Here is a 27,243-nt window from a genome sequence, read left to right as displayed (position 1 = left end):
AAAATAGGAAGATATTTAGTAAGGTTAGACAACAAGGATATCTTGAGTTGATTTAAATAAATGATGTTCCCTTGCCTTAGCAACTCATTATTTTCCACTAACTAAGCATGAGAGTGTCTATAGATCATTATGACTGATTTGTTCTTGGGCAATAAGGAAGTGATATCAATGGCCAATGTCTTTAGCAAACTGAGTAAAACACTTTCCAAGGATAATAATCTCAATTCCTTTTCAAGAAAAAGCAGTTCAGCTTACATAGGGGAACTGTTTGGGATATTTCTTCTTCCCTGATGCTAGTTGCAATACTTTTTCTTTTTTCCCCATCCTTCCATAGACAGAATTCTAAGACAGCTTTCAGAGACATCTGGGCCAGAAAGCCATTCTGTCAATCCAGATCTCTCCAAATATCTGCCAACCCAGAAATACTAAGAAATAACAGATTAAAAAGTAGCTATTTTAAATTAAATTTACCCTTTTAGAAAAATCCTAGGTTACTGATCCCATCCATCCCTCCTCAGTTCTATCTTCTTGACTCATTTTTACCCATTGTTAGCTCAGTTTTACTGGTCTCAAACCCAGCCCTACCTGATCAAGCAAAATACTGTCTAGGCCTCTGGGCCTAATAAGCCACCTCAGATACCTCATCAGGATCAGTCATTCAGTTTAGCATCTAAATATTAACTTTCTGACAAGCAGGATGGATTCAGAAAAATTTGGGAAGACATGAATTCATACAAAGTGAATTGAGTAGAATAAGAACATTGTCAAGAGTAATAGCAATATTTTTATGATGGTCAACATTAAAAGTCTGTGCTGTTTAGCAATGATCCAAGACACTTCTAATGAAGCCATGATAAAAAATGCTACCCACCTCCAGAGGGAGAACTAATAAACAATGTCGGTTGAAGCATACTTTTACATTTTATTTTTTTATTGTTTTATTTTGTTTGCTTTTACTTTTATAACATGTAAAATATGGAAATGTTTTCCATGACTTTAGATGCATTAACATCAAATTGTTTGCCTTCTCATGAAGGGGGCAAAGAGTAGGAAGTGGGGAAGGAGAGATTTGGGAGTTCAAAAATGTTTTAATGTTTTATATGTACTTGGAAAATAATAATATGGAGAACATTTATATAGTACTTTAATATTTATAAAAAACTTTAATTTCATTTTATCCTTATAATAGCCATAGATAGGTGCCATTATTATCCCCATTGCCATTTTACAGATGAAAAAAATTGAGGTATGTAGAGATTAAATGACTTGCCTAGCATTGTGTCTAGTAAGGATCTGAGCCTGGATTTGAAATCAGATCTTCCTGATTCCATATCCAAAGTTCTATCTACAATATTGTCTTGCTTCTAGGGATTGATATTTTGATTTCACCTCAGCTTTGCACTGTCTCCCTCAATAACCATGTCTTCTGGTCAGTCAAATCAAGAATTAAGTTCCTTTCCCTGTCTGGTAATATTCAGTCTTGGCCCAGGTCTGCTTCCCTTCACTTTAGCCAAAGGAGTTACACATACCTTTGAAGGTTTAAGTGTCTGGAGGATTATAGACTATCTATATTTCCATTGATATCCTCGAGACATCCCTGGATTAGCATTTGACAGTGCTTGCTTTCATATCCAAGAACACACTAAAAATAGATTAATTGCTCCATGAGGAACCCAGAAAAGAAACTATAGCAGCCTAAAGGGAACTTCGTGAATACCTCATGAATGGGAGAAAAGAACTTTCATCAACTAGAAGCTTTAATCCACTTTGCCCTAAGCTCTGTATATTCTTTGAGGAATAATGTCACTGGATTTAGGGGAGATTTTTTGAGCCAAATCTTCTTATTGGCTTACCATTGTAAATACTCCTTTTTAAAAGCTACCTAAAGCTAACTAAAATTATTATCAGCTGGTAATATTTGAGAAACAAATAGCTTAAGCTGAAGACATTAGAGAAACATCCTTTACCCCTAGGAAGCACCCCAAGACCCTCAAGGGGAGATTTAGTGAAGCTCTGAGGATCCAAGGATGGTTTGGGAGAGTGGAAGAGGTTTGGATAAGGATCTGCAGAGTTTATTATACAGGCTACATCTAGCACTGGAGGTACAAAAAGAAGTTACACAGTTCCTGGTGCAAGGTTATTACATTGTATTGGGAAAGGCAACAATAAAAAAATGAGATAGAGTTAAAAGAGGGCTAGTGTATGGTAGAATAGTTTGAAAATGGATGAAAGGGGTGGCTTTGTTGTGAGAAAGATAAGACAAAAATTAATCTATCAGAACCAGGGGTACCAAGATATTAAAGTCTAAGTTCTGATAATAGGAGGAAGAGGAGGACAAAGCAAAGATGCCAAATGGAAAAAAATAGCACAATAGCATGGTTTTGAGCAAAATAATGTGAAAGATGGAAGAAAGAGAAAGACCTCCGGCAGATGTCCCAATAATTAAATTCTCCTAAATGTATCATATAGGCATCTAAGTGTACAGTCTAATAGAGTGCTAGGTGTAATGAAATGAGAGAGAGGAGAAGAGTGGAGACCTCTCTTCTCAAAGCGGGGTTCAGGGAAGACAACAGATGTAATGGAGAAAAGGTTTGGGGATTGGTAAAGTGAACAGGATCTAGGAGAGGACAGTTGATGTTTAGGGTTGGCTCAGAGAGAGGAGATGGGGGTGTGAAGATTTTCCCCCTTCTGCCTTCCCTCCTTAGCTATGGCTGCTCTACCAGATTTGCTCTTGTCCCCCTTGTTCCCCCTCCACTACTCCAGAACAAAGGGTTTCTTCTCTCCCCTTCATCTGTTCACTTACACTTGATCCACAGCTTGGGGAAAAAATAACTTCTTTAATGTCAACTCAATCAGAGTAATACTAAGGAATAACTGGCAGGGAAAAGAATGGGAGAGGAAAGTGGGGAAAAGGGGGTCCCTGTCTCTATCTAAAGCCCTTTTCTCTCCCTCCTCAAATTTGGGGGAAAATCAGGCTTTGGCAGCCTGAGTTTCCTGAGCCACTTGAGAGAAAGTCAGGTTGACTGGCCCTGGGTTTGGCCCCCTGGCCACAGTTCAGGCCCAGGGCAACAGGAGCTGAGGTAAAGTCTGACAGAGATTCAAAATGCCTATTCTCAGACTTCTCTTCAGTGAGTCTTTTCAGTTGGGAAATGTTGTGTGTGGAAATTTCCGGTCACAAGCAGGAAAAAGTGGGTAACCCTCAGGAGAAATTCTTATTCAACCTTCTCTCTGGCTTCTCTTGACTGAGACACCAATTGCTCTTCCAGCCAGAATCTTCTGCTATCTCAAGATTCCAATCCCCTGGGGGCCCCTCCCCTATCACAGTGATCAGTTCCACACACTCTTCAGCCTGGCACTATGTCTTTAGTAAGTGTATTGCATAGGCATCTAAGTGTACAGTTTAATAGAGTGCCAGGCTTTGAGTCAGGAAGACTTAATTTCATGAGTTCAAATCTAGCCTCACACTTACTAGTTGTGTGACCCTGGGCAAGTCATTTAACCCTGTTTGTCTCAGTCTCCTCATCTGTAAAATGAGCTGGAGAAGGAAATGGCAAACCACTCCAGTTTCGCTATGAAGAAAATCCCAAATGGGGTTACAGAAAGTCAGAAACAACTGAAAAAATATAATCCTATTTAGGATGCCTTTGTGCCAGGCTTATGATCTGTTTCCCTGACTCACGTATTTCTTGTTTCTGTGCACATAACTTATAGAATTCACCAAAGAGAAAATAATATCTGCTTCTGTTTCCATTGATCTTCAAATGGAAAGCTCTCCACCATGCTTCCCCTCTTTGGTTCTGGGATTTCCTTTCACAAGATTATTTATTTAATTCATTCCTCACCCTCACTCCACTGTGCCTATTGTATGCATTAGGTCTAGGAAATACCCATCTAAGAAATACCCATATCACTGATCTCATCCCAAAAATCTCAATTATAATTTGATCATTTTATTAGAAACTAGTTCATTTTGCTTGTTGCCACTACTCTATATTTTTGTTCATTTGAAGCCATCAATGTTACTGTTATCTCCCTTCTTGAATTTTTACCTTATGTGAATTTTCTAGTATTTCAGCTATTTATCTTTTTGCATACTAGGTACTTTGGGTTATTTATATTGGAGGATACATTTAGAAAGCATTCACACTCTTTCACTTTTCACATACAACACACACACACACACACACACACACATACCATACCTGTACCCCTATGGTCTTCGATTTCTTGTCCAATATTCTTTAGAAATATTTTCTGATAGTATCATTTGTACCCATGAGGATCATCACAAGTGAACCTTAGCCATCTATTTTGCCTAGTCTTGGAATATTCTGTCTTGGATATATAATGAGAGTCACATAATGTAAATGGCCAGTAAAAGTCCATTCCTTTTAAGCATGCACAGTATATTCTATCTGAAGCAAACCTTCACATGGTCTTCAGAGCATGACCAGGTACTCTGTTAAAGTTAAAGTCTGTGGTCTGGTGAGAAAAGGCTTTTGATTGCTTACTGAGACTGAATTGAGCATAAATACAAAAGATTATAGTGGTTATAAGTTGACTTTGATCGCCCCTGGCTGCCTTAGGCTAAAGAGAATTGCTCTGCCAGTGGAGCTTATTGTGAAGCCCTGACAGGGCCAGATCTGTCCTTTAGGAAAATCACATTGGTGGCTATGTGCAGTAGAAAGAAACTTGAGACAGAGAGACCAATTAGACTATTGCAGGAATACAAGTATCATCAACATGGACATCATATCATCTATAACATTTATATTGTACTTCCAGGTTTACAAAATGCTTTCTATAGGCCAACTCATATCCTTAACATACACTCAATACATCACGCTGAACCTAATGAGGTCCCTAATCTTTCTTTCAAATAATTCAAGAGTGCTTACACAACTTATTTTCATAGCCTCTTGTCAACACCATGACATTTCCTTAACCATTTGACAGTCACAACTACCTTCTTTCTTATCTCACTAACCTCTTATTTTCTTTTATTATTTTCTTTTATTTTCACCTAATTTACCATCTACCTTCTTCTTGAGTCCTCTTCCACAGGCACTACTTATCAATCCTTCACTTCCTTCACTTTGAATACTTCTCTTTCTTTGTCAGTTTGCTTGTCAACTTCTCCCAAATTTCTTCCCATAACTCAATCCCTTGGTTCTTTGGAAATTTCCCAAACCTTTCTAACCTTTTACATGCTATATACTTTGTGTTATTTATATTGTTGAATATATGTACAAAGCTTTCATCTTACTTCTTGTAAGAGCAGTATACAAAGTTAAGAATGGAATTTTGGAAGAAGACATGATTGATGGGCCAAGACTGTTGGTAGCAGAAGATCATGGGAGAGAAGAATGGAACTGGGAGAGTTCCAGGAGAAACTCTGGGCTTTTGAACTTATATCTCAAGTTGGGAGGAAGCACCTTAACTTGCTAGAGATTTGTCAAGAGCCAGCTGAAGGATTTCCAAGTAACTAGCCCTGGGACTTCTCCAGAAGAGTGTTTCTACATCTTAGTTTCTCTGATAACATCTACAAAGAGAGTGAGGTCTCTTTGGACCTGTGGGGACCTGGACTCTTGGCCAGAGAGCCAGACCCTCTCTCAGCCCTATAGCACCTGCTCTACTCTTTCCTTGACCCTTTTTAGTATTTAAGTTAGTTTAAGATAATTGGGAAAGGGAGGAGAAATTCTGATCTTGCTCTGAAGCAGTCAGAACCAAGGACCTTGTGGGACTTAGAAAATGGGGACACAGATAACCTCTAACCAAACTCCCACACACCCTGATATCCTGTGTTATTAAATTATTCAAATGCAGTCAGATGGTGAGGAGGAATTATTCAAGGAGCTTAGAGAAAGAAACTCACTGGGATTACTGATCAGCCATAGATGAGTGCTGGTCTAGACCCTTTCCCCACTGAGTCAACAGACTAGGGGGAGACTTGTCTTCACTTGGGCATCATGCCTGGTATTTAGTCAGTACTTAGTAAATGCTTAGTGATGATGATATATCTGATTCTATCACTCCTTTGCTCAAAAACCTTCAGTATCACACAACTGCCTCTAGAATATGATACCAACTTCTCTGCTGGGCATAAAACCTTCAACAATCTAGTTCCAGGTTATCTTTCCTGGCTTATTAAGCATTAATCCCACATTAAACATTTTATATACTAAATAGCATCATGAAAAGCTAGACATGACTGAGATGATGGAACAACAATGACAAGCCATTTTAGTTGCCTAGCTCATTTATGTCCCTAATACATGCCATTCCGGCTTCCTTTTCTCAACCCAACAAGCCTTGAACACATTCCTTCTTTTTCACTTTTGCCTCTTAGAAGCACAAGCTTAGTTCAAATGACATCTCCTCCACAAAACATTTTTTATTCCCCCAAAACACACCCACAGGGTTGCTGTCCTTTATCCTCAAATTTACCCAAAATGACATCTCTATGTCAATATCAGTCCAACTGTAATGGATCAGATCAATACCATAATCAGGGCTCGGAGCCTATTTGTGGCTTTAGGGTTTATTTATATACTAAGCTTAGTTTTCCATATGAAGATTGATTCCACAATGTTGCACTTATTGACTAATCTCTAAACAACTGGCCCAGTTTTTCACTGAAAGTATGCCACATACGGATGACTTAAACCTACTGTTATGAAACTACTATTCAAGGCCTAAAATGAATAACTCAAGCTTATAATGCAATTGCACAATAGAGTTAAACGTTACTTCATTATTCTCATTTCTCTATGCTGAAAGAGAGTTACAGAATGTAATTGTTTATATAAATTATCAGTTGTTATTAAGTAAAAGATCATTGACCTTTGCATGTTACCAGAGCCAGATGGATTTAGGCCAACCTGTCTGCTTCTAGGTATTTGCTCTCTTGACTCATGGTAGTTTGGGATTTTTTCCAATCCTTGTATCTGCTAGAGAGAGAAATCTTTAAAAGTATTCTCATCTCTTTACTTAAGACATTCATCCTTTGAAACAGAACATAAATAGAAATGTTGAAAATTTGCATTTTTTAATTGGGTTCTAACCCTCCTTCTTAGCCAGATACCTCCCCCAACACACCACACACACACACACACACACACACACACACACACACACACACACTGGGAGTGTTAGTTTTCATTGTATTTTGTTTCTTCCCTAATTAATATTTTCATAGTTACAATGACTATAAATAATATATCATTAGCTTGAATAACTATATAAATAAGGTAAATACCCCTTTATGCTTAGTATGAATGCTAGAAGGAAAGGCAATCTCTCCATTGCCATAGATCATTCTCTTAGACTAAAAGCTATTTTAGGCAGAATTTTTCTTTCTGGAGTAGGGATTCTTTTATCTTTTTGTGTCATGGGCTTCTTTGGTAGTTGTGGACTCTTGAACCATAATCTTACATAATTGCAGAAAATATTGTTCTGGGCTGAGACTAATACTGCTCAATGTCCTGGTAGTCTGTGTTTGACATTGGAACAAAATGAGATATTTTTGGTAATTCAACTATTAAAAGGGTGGAATTTAGTCAGTCATAGCAGGAAGAGGATAATCAACAAGTATAGGCATTGAGCTGATTTAACTAAACAAAGCTCTCTTATCTAAGTTGAATGTCTTTGTCTACTAAGCATCAGAGAGAGTCTCTGGAGATTTTCATGATTGTTTTGTAACCAAGAGACAAGGAATTAAGCCTTTAGGACCCGGGGCCAATCAAGTCTCAAGGATGGTTTTAATACTTGTTAAGGAAATTTTAGCCTAACTGGCATGGAAGTGAGGTTTAGGATATTGATCCCACCACAGATGTTCAATTTCAATTAGAAATAAAATGAAAATAAAGATTTTCTGTAGCTACTGTTCTTGCTGTGTCATTTCAGGAAATGATTTTACTAAGTGCTAATTGAGACCACAAGCTAACAGTTAATGAGATGGCTGGCGGGTACTCATATGTTATCCTGTTATGAGTAGTCACTCACTGGATTAATCCTAGAGCCTGAAGTAGCATTTCCTATGGGATGTGAATCTGCTAGTAAGAATACAAGTTTGGGAGAGTGTTCCAGTAAAGGATTCTTTGCAGAAGCAAAAATAAACCTAATAATAATAATTAACATTTGTCCAGAGCATTATGATTTATAGAGTACAGCATATGCATTATCTATGTCATTTTATTCTTGTAATAGTTCAATGAGGTAGGCAAAAGAGAAATTATTATCCCCATTTTACAGATGAAGAAAATGAAACACAAAATAGTTGTAGCTTGCCACAATGCTCTGACTCAAAATCCATGCTTTTTCCTCTACATTGGCCAATTAGAGGCGATAATTACACCTTTAGAACAGATGTGCTTTCAAAGAGAGAAAAATAGAAGACAATGAACTGAGTCTTTAAAAGAAGAGAAGGGGAAGGAAGGGAATGGGCCTTATGGAATTTCAAAAGCATAGAGACCTATACTTAGTCCAATGCCCTTTAACATTTCTATTAATAATTTGGATCAAGGTATAAATGCCATTCTCATTAAATTAGGATTGGATAAAGGTCAGGATTAGCCTAGAGAAAATGACCTGAGAGAGGAAATATAACTGTCTTCAAATGGAGTGTGGTCATGAGGAGGAGGGATTAAACTGCTTTATTTGGTCCTTGAGGGCCAAAAGAAAATAATAAGATGAAAGCTGCAGAGAGAAATTTAGACTTGACATCAGAAAAAAAAAAAACTTCCTCAAAATTAGAGATGACCAAAAGTATATTGACTTACCTTAATGATGGGATGAGGAAGAGTGGATTTCCTCTTCTTGGAGGTCTTGAGACAGAAGCCAGACTACTACTTGTCAAATTTATAATAGTCAGGATGGCTTTCATTCATGTGAATATGAAGGGAACCAAAAAGTGAACAATAAATGATATGTTCGATCCAAAGACTGTTTCTTGGTCACCATCATTTAGACATAACTGACTATTCCTACCCCACCCTCTTTATACTCTGTCCTTTTTTTCATCCCACTACAATCTTATTTCTCCACCCCTGTTAGAATTTTTTTCTTAAACTCCTTTGTTAGTCGTGAATCAGTCATCTAATACCTGCTCTCTCTCCCCAAGGCTCTCTCCCTCACCTTCCCCCTTCCTCCCTGCACTTCTATCTCCCTCTCCTCACCCCCTCTCCCCCCAACCAACCCCCGGCTTTCTCTCACTCAGCAGCAGCAAGAGCAGTAGCAGCTCACAAAAGTACAATTCTCTTTTCCACTCAGAATAGGGCTTGACCTGTGATTTCATTCATGTAGGGAAGTTTATTACTGCAGGTCAGTGCCTTCCTGCAACTCAGTCTTAGAGAGCTGCCCTGCCCAGTGTTCTCAAACTCAAATAGAAATATGGTCACTAATCTCCACCTAGCCTAATAGAGGGGTTTTTATGTGGGGAGAGAGGAGAGGGAGAGAATGGAGTCTTCTCTTCCTCAAGGCCAGGACAAAGGGCAGAGGAGTTGATGTTGGGTTTGGACCAATAAGCAGAAGGAGGGTGAGTCTGTTGTTCCCCCCTTCCAGACCTTCTTTAACCCTTATGGCTCCTCACTAAGCCTGCCTGTTCACTCCCTACTGTTTGGCTTCTTCTAAATAGCAAGCTTCTCCACCACCCCCACCCACCCCATTGTAATTGCCCTTCCCTCAGTCTTGAGTCAGTTAAGTTTGCTAATAAGTTTGTTCTAAACAGCAGGGATGAAAGATAAGGTTGAATGGCTGGTAAATTGGGGTCAGGAGGGAAGAGGAAAAAGGCATCCCTAGCTAGCTAAACCCTTCACCCCAAAGTTAGGTAACCCAGCGGGTGTTTCCAAGTTCAGGGTAAAGGGAGATTGGGATAAATCTTATGGACTCCTTTTCTCTCCAATTCTCTGTCCACTCACTGGCTTGGGAGGATGGTGATCAGGTTCATGGAAGGAAAGATTTCTGAGATTGGGATTCAGGAGGTCTCCAATCAAGAGAGAGCCAACCAACTGATTCTTCTGGGTTGTTCCTTTCTCAAGGTTCCAAAACCTTCTCTGCCCATCCCCCCTGTTACTGATGGAATCTTTGCATTTTCTCAAGGCTTTTCCATTTCTAAAAGTCTCTGGATTTGTCTCTCTCTCTCACACTATGGATCCTTGTGGCTTAATTTATTGGCTTAGGTTTACAATATAAGGTTATCTTTGTTTTATCATGTTTTTATTTTGTTGAATGTTTCCTAATAGCATTTTAATCAAATTTGGGCTATACTCAGGAATGCTCCTGGCTGTGTGATTGACACTTCTAGTTTAGAACACTAAGAGATTAAGTGTCTTCTCCAGGGTCACCTAATAGTTCAGGGGGTCAAGGACAGATATCTTCCTGGCATCAAGGGGATCTCTAGTTCCCTTATGCCATGGTACAGAAGGCTTCCAAATCTTTTCAATATTTGACCCTCATCCTTCTCAAGCTTCAATTCTGCATCATCAATTGCCTTTGGAACATCATTTTGATGTCCTATAGGTGCCTTATGTTAAACAAAAAAGAACTCACTATCTTCTCCCCAAAACCCACCTCTTTCCTAACTTTTCTATTTCTGTCAATAGCACTACCACTCTTTCAGTGATCCAGGTTCACAATCAGGTTTGGAGTCATCCTCAACTCTTCCCTTTCACAAAGCCTTTAAATCCCTTTAGTTGCCACTACACAGATGTCAAATCGAGACTCCTGAAGCATAAATATGACCAAGTCATCTCCTAATGCAAGAAGCTTCAGTAGATCTCTGGCCTTTAAAATAAAAACTCTCCCTTCTGACATTAAATTCTAGGCTCTCTTTCCAGACTTGATTCCCATTCCCTCCTTCTCTCCCCATTTCTCCCTTACATTAAACCTTCTAGTTTTATTTGTTTTTCAAAATGCAGAACATTCCATCCTCCTGTTATGTGAACATCCTATCCCCTATACCTAGGATGTTCTCCCTCCTTGCTTCCACTTTTTAGAACCCCAGTTCAGGTGCCACTTAATAGACAAGATCTTTCCTGCAACCTCCACAGAGAGAGAGAGAGAGACAGACAGACATGCACAGATACACCAGGTGTTAAAGCTTCTCCCTCTCCTTGATATTGATTTGTATTGACTTTGCACATAATTTGTATATATTTCTGTGTATGCAATATTTCCCCTGTAGAATGTAAGCTCCCGGAGGGTAGGACCTGTTTTATTTTTATCTTTGTATCCCTAGCCCCTAGTACCAGTGCCTGGCACATATTAAGTGCCAATAAATACTCACAGGACTGCACTGAGTGCCAGGATAGTGAGACATTCCAGAACCTAAGAAGGGATAGTTGTGCTCACATTATTGATGAGCCTATTAGTTATTCGTAACATTGATAATTATTAGGGCTTAGAGCATGCAAAGAGCATTCAGTTGATCAAATTCTAACTTTAGGGGCTACCACAGTGGCTGGAGCCTAATAATCATATTTTTCCCTCTTAATATTAAATGTATTTGAGGTTTAAGAGATTTGAAGCAAACTTGATCTGAATATATATTTGTAGAGATTCAAAGACTTTTTAAACAGCTTTCTTTTCCCCCAGAGATACAAGAAAAAACAGTATTCAGTGGGTATCTACTTAAGGCAAACATGGGCAGTGGATTTATGTCACAACCTCAGATTTTGTTCATGATCCATGCTATTTGTCTACAGAGCTGTAAGAAATGAGGAGGTCATATTAGTGAAAGCATTTCTCAACTAAAGAGCAGTTCAGAAGTGTTACTACTACCATACTACAACAATCAATCAATAACCATTTAGTAGATGCCTACTATGATACAGGTATGTTACTAGAAACTAGAGAAGCAAAAACAAAGGACGATTTCTGTTTTCAAAGAGCTTATATTCCAACAGGGAAGATAAAATGTTTATATGGCAATAAAATCATTGGATTCTCCTGTAGAGCATCCTGAGGTAGAATTGATACACCCTGCTGGATAGTCCTGGGCTATATCCTTACAGGTTCATGCCTCTCTTATTGCTAGCCTAATATGATATTAGGCTCCAGCCATTTTTCTCTACCCCTCTGATTCTGCTAAGGGATAGGCTGTTGGTGGTTGTTTATGTTGCAATCTTTATTTCAGCCACCAATTTCTCCTTCCTACCTCTCCTTCTCTAAGGAGTCATGCATTTTTATAATATTTATCTCACCTTTAAGCCTAGAGGAAATACGATTCCCTCCTCTCCTGTGTTATAGTGTTTGTATCAGATTATGGTTTTTTGTCAAATGAAGTTTATATCAAATGAAAAATTAGAATTGTAATGGCATTGCCTCAGAGCTCCCAGTTAATGGAAATTTCTACTGCTAAGGCAGAGGTTTGTCTCAGTGCCACAATTTAAATTTATGTTTATCTCTAGTTAATCCCTGTTCTTTTTATATCTGAGTTAAAAATCAAGATACTGGAAATGTTTTTGAAGGAAAGATATCAGAAATGTATCACTGTGACTGTAACAAGGGAGGCACAAGAGGCATAGATGGGGAAAGAATAAATGTTTTGGAGCTTCACTCGGGCCTTGAAGAGGTGAGTACAAATCTAGTTTCCTCCTTAGGCTTCAGCTCTAAAATGCCTATGGGGGTATAAAGGTCCTCTTTTATTTCTTCCTTCATTTTACTTACTCCTGTTAGTCTCTTCAGTTTCTCCTTTTGCCTATTGCCTTTATCCTATTTTGTTGTTCAATTGTATTTGATTCTTCATGACCCTCTTTGAGGATTTCCTTGGCAAAGATTCTACAGTGCTTTGCCCTTTCCTTTTCCAGCTCATTTTAAAGATGAGGAATCAATTTCCTTCCTGTTTCCAAGCCCAGTGTTCTATCCATTGCACCACCTAGCTGCATCTATCCTATATTGCTATTGTTTTCTGGCTCAGCTAATTGGGTCTTATTAAAGGCTGGAGATGCTGTCTTCCCACTGCTGTTGCCAATTCTTGAAATCCCTATACTTTCCTCTTATTCCATATTTCTACTACTGTAGGTACCTATATGAACTCCCAAGTTTGATTCAGATGTGTCTTCTACTTCAGAGATGGTGATTGTCCCAAATTGCTCTCAGAATATTTGTTCCTTGGAACTAGAAATCCAAGGTTTCTTATCTCAATATATCTTTAAAATATATTTTAAAAACAACAACAAAAAAAAAGCAGATGCAAAGTGACCTTTCAGGGAGAGGGCTGGAGAGACAATAATGAGAACAAGGAAATGCCCTATATAGAATGTAACATTTGAGATGCAACTTGAAGGAAACTAGAAGCAATGGTGAGGAGGGAGAGCGTTCTAAGCATGGAGTAAAATCAGTGCAAAAGTATAAATATAGAAGATAGAGCATTATATGTGAGACTAGAACATGAAATGCATGGAGGAAGCCATAAGTAATAAATATTCCAATAATAAAACTGGAAAGATAGGATGGCTCAGGCTGTGAAGAGCTTTGGATAACACAACAACAACAACAACAAACACCTTTATATTAGAGGTAGTAGGGAACAATGAGGTGAATGTTCAGAGGAGCTTTAGGGAAACTGCTTTGATGGTTGTGTAGAGCAGAGGTGTCAAACACATGGTTTGGAAACCAGAATAAATGATACTTAGGAAATATTTAACAAAAGTAACAAAAATACAATAGTTGGTGTAACTTCATGGTTTTCTAAGTCAATATGTCACCAGGGATTTTTACATGCTTAATGGCCATGTTTCCATTTGAGTTTGATAAAGTTGTAGAGGACAGATTGAGGAAGTAAGAGACTTTGAGATAGGGGCCAATTAAAAGGACATTTCCAAAGTTCATTTGAGAGGTTATAAAGATATGAGCTAGGATAGTGACTATGTAATTGGAGAGTGTTAGGGGAACTTCTTACCTCTTGGCTCCACTTAGAAAAAGTAAGAAACTCACTATGAGACACTATAAGAAGGGAGATAATGGGGAGTTTCTGGATCTCCTATCAACTGAAATTCACAAAGATTGTATTTCCAGTCAATTTGTCTGGTTCCTGGTAGGGTTCTTTGACTTTTCTTGTCCAGCCTAGCCTATCTGAAAGCAGCCATCATACCACTGCTCTATCTCTTTGTCTCTCTGTCTTTGACTGAGGGCCCCTCTCTGCCACAACTGTATTTCTCTTCACATCCTGACTACACTCATATCACAAATTCTCTTGGCTCCATGTTCAAGGTAGGGAGTTAAAAGTCAGAATGGAAAGAACACTCCTCCAATAGGGAAAAGAAGACACACACATATAATAAGATAAAATAGGATATATTACTGAGAGAAAAGTGAATAAAATAATGCCAGAAAGACTTCATAGAATGTTTGCTGAGTTGTTTGAGCTAGAGTTTGAGGCATTTGAGATGAATATCATTCCTTCATTTTTTGCCCCAAATTATGTCCTCCTCTGAAATGTTCTGCTTTTTTCATAGCAAGAAAAATCTTGAAATATTTCAGCAAATGACATGTAGATCACTGGACATGCTGAATATCAATCATTAAAATTAATATAATTTTCTACCAAGCTATAGCATATAATTCCCAGATTTAGTGAATACTTGCAAACATATGGATATTTGGGGAAATGCATTGCTCAATACAAACATACAACTCTTATTGATATGACCTCTATAAACTGAGACTTTAATTCTCAACAAGAACCCAAAGGATATAAGCATGTTAGCCTTCATAATCCCTAAATAAAGCATATAAAGGTTTAACAAAGAGTGTTTTCCCCTACATCATACATGAAATAAGCATTATAGGAGATGTCAGTTATTGTCCAGAATAGCTGACTCCTGTCCAACCATGTTGTCTATAATGTCTATGATAAAGAGCTTATCCTTCAGAATGAGAAGCCCCAGAATCCCCAGCAAAAACGAGCTCTGAGATTTGTTCCCGGATGTAGCAATTGAAACCTATTAGTTGGTGAATAAGTGAGTTGTTGAGAGAAGGACTGATCAAAGCAACATAGTTTTCTTGCTGGCTAAGACCAATTAAGAGGATAAGAAAACTCCTATTTCCAAAAACATTTCATCCACAGTGCCTAAAAATGTCATCATGAATCCTTCCTTTGGTTCAAGGCAAAAGACCCTCATCAAAATGCAAATATATCATCCTAAAGGATTTAACATCTGTAGCCACTGTCAGTCACTAACACTTTAACAAATCATACTAAACTATGTGGAAACTAGTTATTTTTCATTAGCAGCAAATACAAAGGGAGAATAACTTGCCCCATTGAGTCAAATTATTGTTTCTCATATGTTGCATTTGACACAGAGCATAGATTCTGAACATATTTAATCAATAAATTATATCAATTGCATTGGGGAGACAATAGGGTCTGATCATGGTATCAAGTGATTGATGATCAGGAGATGACTGCAAAAAAGTAAAAACCAAGTGGCTGAGAATTTGCTGAAATGGTATTTGAAGAGAGGCAATTACCAATCAATTCAGTAGGTCTCCATGTTGGAAGGGGAAAGGCAGTTAGTGCAGAGGAGATGGTGAAACAGGAGGAACTCAGAAGTCAGAAACTCCCAAAGCCAGTGCTTTTCTTGGTATTGGCTGCCCTGAGGCTAACAGGAACGTCCAATTTCTTCTTGCTGCTGCTAGCTCATAACTCATAAAAGAAAACTGGTTAAATCAGTCATTGGTTGCAGCAAAGTGTCTCTTTTTGACCTTGACTGTAGCACCCTGCTCTGTAACTTCTGAGTCGTGCTACTTCCCATGTCCAATTTCTCTCTTGCTTTCCTGGTAAAATTTCACTCTTGCAAAAAATGCTTGGTTGGCGGTGGGGAACAGAGTGACAGAGAGGAGAAGGTTAAATAAGGGGCAATGACAGATGAATTTATTTCATACATAGAAACATATATAAGAAAGCTTATAGAACTAAAATCTGGAAGGGGCTAAAGCAGTCATCTGGTCCAACCACTTCATTTTGAAGAAGGAAAAAGAGCCTTGTGAGTTAAGTGCTTTGTATAAGGTTATATAAATAATTATAAGAGAACCAAGACTAGATCTCTTGACTTCTAACCTCTGCTTGCTCCTCTTATTTTCCCTCAATGATTCTCTTTGGTACTTTGCCATTTCATAGTGGGGGGGGAGTATTAAAAACTTTGATCTTAAGATATTGAAATAATTAATTCCAGTGTTATATTATCCATTGTTAGTTTTTACAGTTAATTGTTCCTTTATTAAAATTAACATTCTTTCGACCAATGCAGGTCAGCACTTCTTTTGCATTCTAGAGTTGTCTATAATCCTGAGAAATGAAATGACTTGCTCAGAGTTATAAAGACAATATTTGTCATTGGTGATGTGGCCATTCTTATTTCTTCCAAGATCAGCTATTTACTCAGTATGCCATGCTGCCTTTCTTACTCAATATAATAGGTACTGAATATCTAATTGTCTTTTTACCCTTAATTTAGGAATCTTGTTCTATTGGGATTCCAGACAGTAATGAGGTCCACAAAATGCAAATAATTGGAGGGTCAAGGAACTTTTCAGTTAGGGACTGAATGATTTCCCCTCCATGATGATGTATTCAAGTACCCTAATGTGATTGTAGCCTTGTCCTTCTCCTTCAAACAAATGGAAACAAAATAGAGAACTTTGTTTTAGCTGCAATTTCACAATGTATCAATGTCTTTTCAAAGCCTTCTTTTTGCTATTGGAAGGAGCATCAGATGAAAGTGTATTGGAAAGAGCACTAGACTCAATCGGTATTCAGTACTCTAACGTTTTTGGATATAAGTCCTATAACCTAGAATAGTCTCTTGGGGGTTGAGAAAATGTTTGAATTACTCTCTCCTGATGTCCCTTAGTTTAATTATAGGAACAAGTCTATCAGAGATTTCCCCAGTGGCAATAGATTTCCAAATAAGAGGCTGCTGAAGGTTTTGATGATCTCAAGGTTCATTGTTCCAAATATTAATCATAAGGGTGGCTTTTTCCACCTCAATAATTACTGTTCATAAATCTTCAAAAACACTTGTAGGAAAGATGAGGGGAAGAGCAAAGGAAGTGTCATTCACAAGTATAGAATATTGCCTTTACTGTCATATTTTTTTCAAAGCATTCATTTTGCTTATTTTTTCTTTTCTTTCTAATTTAAAATATTTCAAAGAGCTATTCATCAAAAGATAAATAGCCAGAGCACCACATTCTAAATGATTAGAACTGAAATATAGCCTAGGGATCATGTAGCAGAACCCCCTCACTTTTTTTCCACCTACAGAAACTAAGGCCCAGAAAACGTAAGTGATTTGTCCAAGATTATGCAGTTAGTGGCAGAACTAGGAAGGACTCAGGTTCCTATGTCTCAGGCCAGGAGACTTTGCTTTAGACTGCACTCTCTCCTTGAATATTCTCAATTCCGAGACACAGTAACTGTGCCTTCTGCTGCTGACATTTTTGAAAGGTGGCAGTAGGCAGTCATACCACACAAAGTCCTGGAAAATGTAAGAGTCCACTTTCCAAGAGCTTTATGAATCAGCCACTCTGCAAAACATCATGACAAGAAAACACAGGAAAGGTACTGGACATCCCATCCCAGGGAACTGCTCTTCTCACAAAAGTTTTGGCAAATGCTCTAGAGGGATTGAACAATGTGTGATGGATTTCAGGCACAAAGTGACTTTCTTTTTTTGGCATAAGTACACCAAGAAAGCAAACTGCAGGCCTTGAGCATCACCCATAAACCTCACAGAGGTTTGATGTAGGTTCTTTACATTAATTTGTAGTTTTATTTATCTTTGCATTTTCGCAGATTATTTTGCAATATTTCTGAGACTGACTTGTCCATCAGAGGTGGGAGCGAGAATGCAAAACTAGAAGATATTTTTCAGCTCACTCCTTCTATTGTTAGCGTGTGATTCAATTAAATAGTAACCTCTGAGAAAGAATAAAGGAGGAACTACTTCTGAAGGAGTAAAGTGAGAAAATTTCTACTCATATAATCACTATCTTAATCCAAGACTTCATCAGCTCTCCCCTAGACTATTACAGTGTCCTCCTTACCTCCATTATCTCTGGATTCCAATCCATCCTTCCCACAACTGACAAATTTATTTGTCTTAAGTCCAGATCTGACCAAAACACTGTCCTACTCTAGGAGTTCTCTATTACCTCTAGGGTCAAATATAAATTTCTCTTGTTTAGCTGTTATATTTTCTGTGGTTAGTTTTTTACAACTTGGCCCAACCTATCTTTCCTACCTCATTATACATTATTCTCCTCGTTCTTGATGGAGTACCAAACTCTACTTTTCTCTATTCTTTACACAAAGAACTCCATTTTCCATTTTTAAGCCTTTGGCTATCCCCTAATACCTAGAAATTTACTCCATCCTAATCTCTATCTCACAAAACCCCTAATATCCTTCAAGGATGCTCAAGTACCTTATCTACACAAATACCTTTCCTGATGCCCTCAATGACTAGTGTTCTTCTTCCCTAACTACTTTAGTATTTAAACTTATGTTCATTTTGTCTTAATTATGCATGTTTCTTCTTTATATTCTTAAACACATACATGTTATCTCCACTGATAAAGTATAAGATTCTTGAGAACAAAGGCTATTTCACTTTTTGCTTGTTAGCCCTACACTAGCTACAGTGCCTGGCCCTTACATGGTACTTAATAAGTGTTGATCAACTGACTGCTCCCATGGCTAGTTAAGTCTTGTGAATCCCAGTAAATTGTTTTATCCACTACCTCCTGCCACCAAGAAAAGTTAAGCTGTTTCTCTCATTTCAAGAAAACTACAAAAGTGAATTTCTAACATGCTGTTTTGATTACTAGTTTATGTAACACTTTTATTAAGCTGATTCCAAAGTAGCATGTTCCAAAGTGGTTTAAATGAGGACACTAATAAAGCAGAACACCAAGCAACTAGACCAAACAACCATTTCTTTGGTCTCCTAACATAAAACTCCCTCGTCGCCTTTTTTGGAGACTCTAAATCCTCTCTAATGACTATGAGAACCCAACAATAGAAAATCCATAAACAGGAGCAAATTTAAGGTTGGCTGACACCTTTATCCTTTATTATAATAAGAAATTATGTTTTTATTCACTGTCTATGTTTGTTAAGAAAGCAGTGGAGATAATGGAGGTCAAGCATTTTGTCACTAATGCTTCATTTATTTGCAGGTAGATAGTAGACTTCAGTTCTTCCCAGAACTGAGAATATGCCAAGATGATAGAGGTAAAAATAATGAAACAGAAAAGTTATGGAACACTGAGTTGTACCCCAATCAACAGGTTCCAGGGGAACTAGACAGTAAAAAAAACCTGTAAATGAGTAAATAGGGGATCCTAATCTGTAATAATAAATTATTTGACTTTGAGCTTTTTTGGCAGGAGTGTGGACAATTCCTAACTGAATGTTACTTACTTTGGCACAGTTAAATTTGAAATATTTAATTCAGCAAACACTTTCAGGTATCTTCAATGCTCAAACTAAGTAGTCGCTAAAGTATGGTCATCATCTCTGTTCAATGCCATTTCTGTTAAAATCAATCTTGGTGCCTAAAAAAAAATAAAGAAAAGAAAATTTATTTTCCTAAACTTTGGCCTATCATGGTATATTTTATGGAATTAATAACTAAACTAACAAAATTTCAATGAAAAAGGAAATGTTCCCTTAAGGATTATGGCAATAAATAATTCTAGGATCAATGCTAAGGGTGAATGAGATGATAATAACTGACAACAGAGAAAAGGTGGAACCATTTAAGACTTCTTTTGCTTCTGTCTTCTCTGCCAAGAAGAATAACTTCTGGACTGGAAAGGATGGAATAAATATGGCTAAATGGGAGTTGATATCCAAGATGAAATAAGAAGATAGCAAGACAAGATGTAACTGTACATGTTGCACTCATGTCACCTGGCCAAGAATTAACTAGATTCCTCGTTGATAAAAGAATTACAAGTGTTATTTAATTGACATTAGTGATATTTGACAGTAATTCAAAAATGCAGGAATAGAAAAGGATGAATATTGTTCCCATTTAAAGATTAAGAGGAGTGTGACTCTGGACAAGTCATATGATCCCTAATGCCTAGCCCTTACTGCTCTTCTGTCATATATACTGTCAATCATATTGATTACAAGACAAAAGGTAAGGGTTTTTTAAAAATTAAGGGGAATGCAATCTACAAATTATAGGCCAATGACTTTGACTTTAGATCTTGGTAGAATTCTAAGATAGATCATTTAAGAAATGGTTTCTGAGAATTTGGAAAATAAAGTATTTCTTATATAGAGCCAGCATAACTTCAGGATGAATAAGTGAATCAACTGATAGTTATCATTAAGCAGTTATTAAGTGTTTACTAAGAGTTAGGTATTGTGATAGACATTGGGGAAAGAAAAACATCAACACAATACAAATATAAATCAATCAATAAACATTTATTACACATGTTCTATGTGCCAGGCATTGTGCTAAGCACTTATAATACAAAAAAGAGGCAAAAGACAGTCCCTGCCCTCAAGGAACTTATAACTAATGGGAGGAGACAAAATGCAAATATATACAAAGTAAACTATTACAGGATAAATAGGAAATAATTAATAGACAAAAGGTACTAAAAAGGGGTCTTAAGAAAAGCCTTCCTGTATAAAATGGGATTTTAGTTAGAACCTAAAGGAAACCAGGAAGGTCATGGGAGAGTAGAGATGATAGAGTGCTTGTCCTTGAGGAGCTTACATTTCATTGAGAGGCGGTGGTGTTGTAGTACATGTTGGTAGAAGGGCAAATATAGGGCATAATAATAAATACAATGAGTTGACTTCCATTTGCCAAGATGGAATAAGAACACTTGGAGCCTTCCAATCTCCAAATGAACAAAGAAGAGCAAAAATATCTCAGAATGAATTCTGGAGTGGCAGAACCAACATAAAAAGAGATAAAGCAGTGCTCCAATCCAAAACAATGTGAAGAGACATCATGGAGGGCTCCTATTGCTGGAGTATGAGGAGGGAGTGAAAAATAAGCCTCATCAGAAGTCAGATGTGATATAGTACAAGTAGCAATTAGTAATCATAACTCTGAATGTGAAAGGGATGAACTCATCCATAAACCAGAAAAGGATAACAGAGTGGATTAAAAGCCAGGATCTAATATGCTATCTACAAGAAACTCTTTTAAAGAAAGGAGACACATAGAGTAAAGGTAAAGGGGCTGGAGTAAATTTATTTTGCTTTAGCTAAGGGTTTGTTTTTTTTAAAGCAGGGATAGCAATTATGATCTCAGACAAATCAAAAGTGAAGTTTGACCTAATTAAAAGAGATAAGGAAATTACATATTGATAAAAGGAATTGTAGATGATGAAGTAATATTAGTATTAAAAGTATATGCAACAAGTGGCATAGTATCCAAATTCCTAAAGGAGAAATTAAATGAGTTACTAGAGGAAACAGACAATAAAACCATATTAACAAGGAACATTAATTAGCCTTCCCCTCTCAGAATTTGATAAATCAAACCAAAAAATAAAAAAGAAAGAAATTAAGGAGGTGAATAGAATTTTAGAAAAGTTAGACCTCAACAGACCTATGGAGAAAACTGAAGGGAATAGAAAGGAATATATATATATTTTTTTCAGTAGCACATGGAACCTTCACAAAAATGGATAATATTAATAAAATATAAAATCCTTATAACCAAATACAAAAAAGCAGACATTTTAAATGCATAATTTTCAGATCACAGTGCTACAAAAAATTATAATGAACAAAGGACTGATAAAAAAGACCATAAATTCATTGGAAACTAAATAGCCTTATAGAATAGGTGGATCAAAGAACAAATCATAGAAACAATCAACAATTTCATTAGATTGACAACAAAAAGACAACATGCCAAAACTTTTGGCATGTAGCCAAAGTAGTACAGTAGGGGATTTATTTCTCTAGATGCTTACACCAATAAAACAGAAAAAGAGTAGATCAATGAATTGGGTATGCAATTAAAAAAAATAGAGGAGAAAAAAAATAAAATCAAAATCTCCCAATTGAGCACCAACTTACTTAGAAATCCTGAAAATCAAAGTAAATAGTAAGAAGTGTTGTAAGAAGTACTTGAAAGAAAGTAAGAAGTGTTGAACTATTAAATAATAAATTTAAAAACTAATAAGAAAAATAAATAAGAACTAATAAATAATAAACTAATAAGAAGTTGGGTTTTATGAAAACATTAAATAGATAAACCATTGATTAATTAAATTAAAAAAAGAAGAAAACCAAATCAGTATTAAAAATGAAAAAAAACAAAATTATAGCCAATGAAGAGGAAACTAAAGCAAGTACTAGGAGCTGTTTTATCCAATTATATGACAATAAATCTGACAATATAAGTGAAATGGGGTAGTATTTAAAATGATATAAATTACCCAGATTAATAGAAGAGGAAATCAAACATTTAAACAGTCTTCTATCAGAAAAAGAAATTGAAAACTCCATCAATGAATTTTCTAAGGAAAAATTCCCAGGGTCAGATGGATTCACAAGTGAACTATACCAAATTTGTAAAGAACAATTATTTCCAAGACTATATAATCTATTTGGGAAAATAACCGAGAAAGGAACTCTAACAAATATCTTTTATGACACAAATATGGTGTTGATACCTAAACCAAGAAGAACAAAAGTAGGGAAAGAAAACTATAGATTAATATCCCTAATGGATATTGATGCAAAAAATGTAAACAAAATACTAGCAAATAGAATACAGCAAATGTATCACAAAGATCATACCCTATGATCAGGTGGGTTTTATGCCAGGAATGCAGAGATTGTTCAATATTATGAAAACTGTTAGTATAATTGATCATATCAATCACAAAATCAACCAAAATTACATGACCATTTCAATAGATGCAGAAAAAAACTTTTGACAAAATGCAACACTCATTCCTATTAAAAAAAACAACCACTAGAGAGGGGGCAACTGGGTAGCTTGGTGGATTGAGAGCCAGGCCTAGAGACAGGAGGTCCTAGGTTCAAATCTGGACTCAGACACTTCCCAGCTGTGTGACCCTGGGCAAGTCACTTAAACCCCCATTGCTTAGCCGGTACCACTCTTCTGCCTTGGAACCAATACACAGTACTGATTCCAAGATGGAAGGTAAGAGTTGAAATTAAAAAAATTTTTTTAAAAACCAAAACACTAGAGAACCCTGGGATAAATTGAACATTCCTCAAAATGATAAATAGCCTCTCTCTAAAATCATTAGCAAGCATTATCTGTAATGGGGATGAATTGGAAATAAGGATACCCATTATCACCACAACATTGTACTAGAAATACTAGCTACAGGAATAAAAAAAGAAGAAATTGAAGGAATCAGAAGAGCCAATGAAGAAACAAAATAATTACTCATTACAGATGATATGATGGTATACCTAGAGAATCACCTGAAAAACTAATCAAAACAATTAACAACTTTAGCAAAGTTGCAGGATATAAAATAAACTCATATAAGTCATCAGCATTTCTCCATACTACCAATAAAGCCCAATAGTAGGAGACAGAAAGAGAAATCCCATCTAAAATAACCATAAACAATATAAAATACCTGAAAATCTATATACCAAGACAAACACAGGAACCATATGATCACAACTACACAAAATTTCACACAAATCAAGTCAGATCTAAACAATTGGAAAAACATTAACCACTCCTGAGTAGGCTGAGCCAATATGATAAAAATGACAATTCTACCTAAATTAATTTACTAATTTGGTGCCATATCAATCGATCCTCCCAAAATTTATTGCATAGAAATAGAAAAAAAATAAAAGCAAAATTCATCTGGAAGAACAAAAGACCTAGAATATCAAGGGAATTAGAAAAAAAATGAAAGAAAGTGGGTAGCAATACAGGGTCTCAAACTATATTATAAGTCTTCAAGCATTAATTCAGTACTGGCTAAGAGTGGAGAACTAAAGGAATAGAGGAGGCATTCGACACACAATGGTAAATGACCACAATAACCTAATATTTGACAAAACCAAGGATCCAAGCTTTTGGAAAAAACTCATTATTTGAAAAAACTTCTGGGAAAACTAAATAACAGTATGGCAGAAATTGGGCATAGATCAACACCACATAAAGGTAAAGTCAAAATGGATACATGGTTAAGAAATAAAGGGCTGGGGGGCACAGCTGAGTAAATCAGTGGATTAAGAGTCAGGCCTAGAGATGTGAATGAATAATTTAACAATTCTCTGGGATGAAAGGATCCAAGACAACTCCAAGAGACTCATGACCAAAAAAAAAAAAAAGCTATCTGCCATCATAAAAGGAATTGATAGACTCTTAATGCAGACTGAAGCATACCATTTTCTGCCTTATTTCCTTCATAAGTTTTTTTTTCCTTGTGTAAGTGATATTTGTCTTCTTTTACAACATGATGAACATGGAAACACATATAATCTATATCTTATTACCTATCTTATTGGGGAGTGGAAAGGGAGGGAGAAGAAAAGAAAATGAATTTGCAAAATTTCAGAAAATTATTGTTAAGAATTATATTCACATGTAAGAAAAAATAAAAGACTAAAAAAATTTAAAAGCGGACTAGAATACAGCCATTATTATTAATCAGCTAACAGAAATTGTACATTTTGATTCGATAAAGTCTAATAGGCCAATTGATATTCAATGAATACATTGTTTATTCTGTACACTTTAGATTCTGAGTCTTGGAAGATGAATCAAATTTCTAAGAATTAAAGATCTTGTTTCAGGTGTTACAGTCTCAGGCCTTGAACTTCTGCTAAGTAATACACATTTTTCTTTTTCCTAGTTCCTTTAAAACCAAACAACAAGGGGGCAGTAGACTGAGAGCCAGGCCTAGAGATGGGAGGTCCTAGATTCAAATTTGACCTCAGACACTTCCTGTGTGTCCCTGGGCAAGTCACTTAACCCATATTGCCTAGCCCCTACCACTCTTCTGCCTTGGAACCAAAACAATATTGATTCCAAAACAGAGGGAAAGGGTTTAAAAAAAAACAAACAAAAAAACCAGCAAAACCATAGCAAAGATTATAATGTGTGCCCTTCTCATTCTTATGTATGATGGTTTATCTTCCATGTGGTCTTAACAAAACCACAGAACTTTACCTTTATAGAAAGATAACTTTTTTCCTGGTCCTGATCAGGAGGGAACCGGCTTTTCCCAAGCTAAAGTTAGGCTTCATTGGGCAGGTGTCTCTATTTAGGGGGCAGTTTCCTCATTAGGAAGACATTGTATAATAGGTGACAATAATCTGATAAGTGGGAAGAGTATCTGTAAACAAAGGACCTGGGTTTGAATATCTCTAGTGCCTTGTTACTTAAGCACCACTTAATTCTATTTTAACCTATCAAATTTTTTTTATCTAAAAAAAAGCTGGTTTATAAATTGCTTCTAAAGTTCATTTGATGTCTAGGTGTTATGACGTTATGTGTAGCACTTACTGTGGGATAGTGAGGAAAGTGCTGGCTTTGGAGTCAGAGATCTGGATTTAAATCTCATTTTTGCCACCTCTAACCTATATGATCTTCGGTAAGACACTTAACCTCTCTGATTCTCAGTTTTCTAATCAGTAAAATGAGCAAGTTGGATCAGGTGATCTCAAAGCTCCTTTTAGTTCTAGATTTAAAATCTTAGGATACAAATTGAAATGCTTCTCTGTATAAATTCTCTGGCCTTTACTCGGCTGCTTGGAGTATCACGTCTGTTTCTAGGTTTAAAAAAAAAAAAGAAGAAAAGTAACCAACTTTCTCCTTGACGTCAGTGAACTCCGAAATGTCCTCCCCCTGTTTGCTGGGAGCCTTTTAAAGACTTGTGCGTCCACGCGAGGCGGCAGGAGGCTGTGGCTGCAGGGAAATGAGCCTTTTTTCCGAGGTTCCCGCCCTCATCTTTCCCCATCTTTCCCCTTGCGATCGCAGCTTCCCTCTGGCTTGCCTCGTAACTCCTCCAGACTCGCCTCAGCTGGTTCCCCCCGCCCCCTCCCTAAAACGTCGCTCCTCCGCTCTACACCATCGTAGTTCTGGCGCGCGTCAAACCACTAACCCAAAGAGTGATTTATATTGAGCATCACCCCTCCCCCAACCTTATCTTTCCACTCTATGTCCACTACCCCCACCCCATACTCAACGGGAAGAGAATTAAGCGGGGTGGGGAGGGGGATACTGTTACCTCCACTTCCTCCCCTGCACTTAAGAGTTCAATTATACCTTTTTGTTCTTTTGACTATTCCTTCCGAGATCTGTCCCCCTAGTGACGAATAAAAGGCTGCTTCAGTGCACTGGGATAGATGGAAGCACAAGTGACTTGACTGGTGGTCAGCCGGCCGCGAGGGTGAGGACTCCAGCTGTTCCAGCTGCAGAAAATCCCTGTAAGTTTCAGCTCTTTTCCTGGGGGAGGTGGTGGGGAGGCAATTGTCTTCTCTCTTCACCTTTTCCAAAAAGATAGAGAGAGAACTCCGTAGGAACTCTTGTGTGTATAAGGTAAACAAAAACAAAAACAAATGGAGAACAGAATAAGTCTCTAGTTTCTATTTTGTGTCCTAGAATTCTAGGATTTGCTTTGTTTAGCCTGAAGGTCTTTTGTCCTGGTCTCTGTGATTACTTCAGGATTTCTGCATTAACCCTACAATTAGAATCAGAATTAAGTTCTTTCTCAACCTTACTGGTTTCTTTGCAATTCATAATTTCACAGGTTGAATTTGAAGAATAATTAGTGTCAATTATTTTATCAAGTATAACGAATATGTGACTTATGTGATGCAAGAATAATACCTTAGACATTGCCTGCTTCTAAAAAGGTTCAAGGAAATTTTCTTCCAGTTGTGGTTACCTTTATTTCATTATAACCATTTAATAATATATTATCATTCTTTTTTGGCCCAACTGCATCTTGGGAGTTGTGCATATGACTATTCCTTTTTAGAAACTGAATTAACAAATATAATTCATTCAAAGAATTCTATAGGGAGAGGATGGGAATTTCTAGTTCATTTTTTTGTTTTGTTTTAAATGAGGCTTGTATATGTTTGCATCAAGAATGAAAGGAAAAATTGAAGCTAGGCCAAAAGTCTCCTTGATCTGAAACAGATAGATATTTAAGAAAAGTCAGAATTGTGCTTGGATGATCCAGGAAAAGTAGTTCATTTTTCATGTTATTTTGCAGGGAAGTAAATAGTAGCCAATA

The 27,243-nt window shown here is 36.9% G+C and overlaps 1 long non-coding RNA gene across 1 annotated transcript; it reads right to left on the bottom strand.

Moving 5' to 3' along the window:
* Positions 1-11,052: 11,052 nt before the first annotated feature.
* On the bottom strand, positions 11,053-26,403 carry LOC130454564 (uncharacterized). The gene is made up of 3 exons (XR_008912210.1): positions 26,268-26,403; positions 19,430-19,563; positions 11,053-15,809 (listed from the first exon to the last, which is right to left on the bottom strand). It is a non-coding gene; the product is annotated as an uncharacterized LOC130454564 (long non-coding RNA).
* Between the last annotated feature and the right edge of the window lie 840 nt (positions 26,404-27,243).

This window comes from Monodelphis domestica, chromosome 5, assembly GCF_027887165.1.
Source record: "Monodelphis domestica isolate mMonDom1 chromosome 5, mMonDom1.pri, whole genome shotgun sequence".
Taxonomy (NCBI): Eukaryota; Metazoa; Chordata; class Mammalia; order Didelphimorphia; family Didelphidae; genus Monodelphis; species Monodelphis domestica.
The sequence above is the reverse complement of the archived record's forward strand: the minus strand, read 5'-3'. Positions and strand labels throughout refer to the sequence as shown.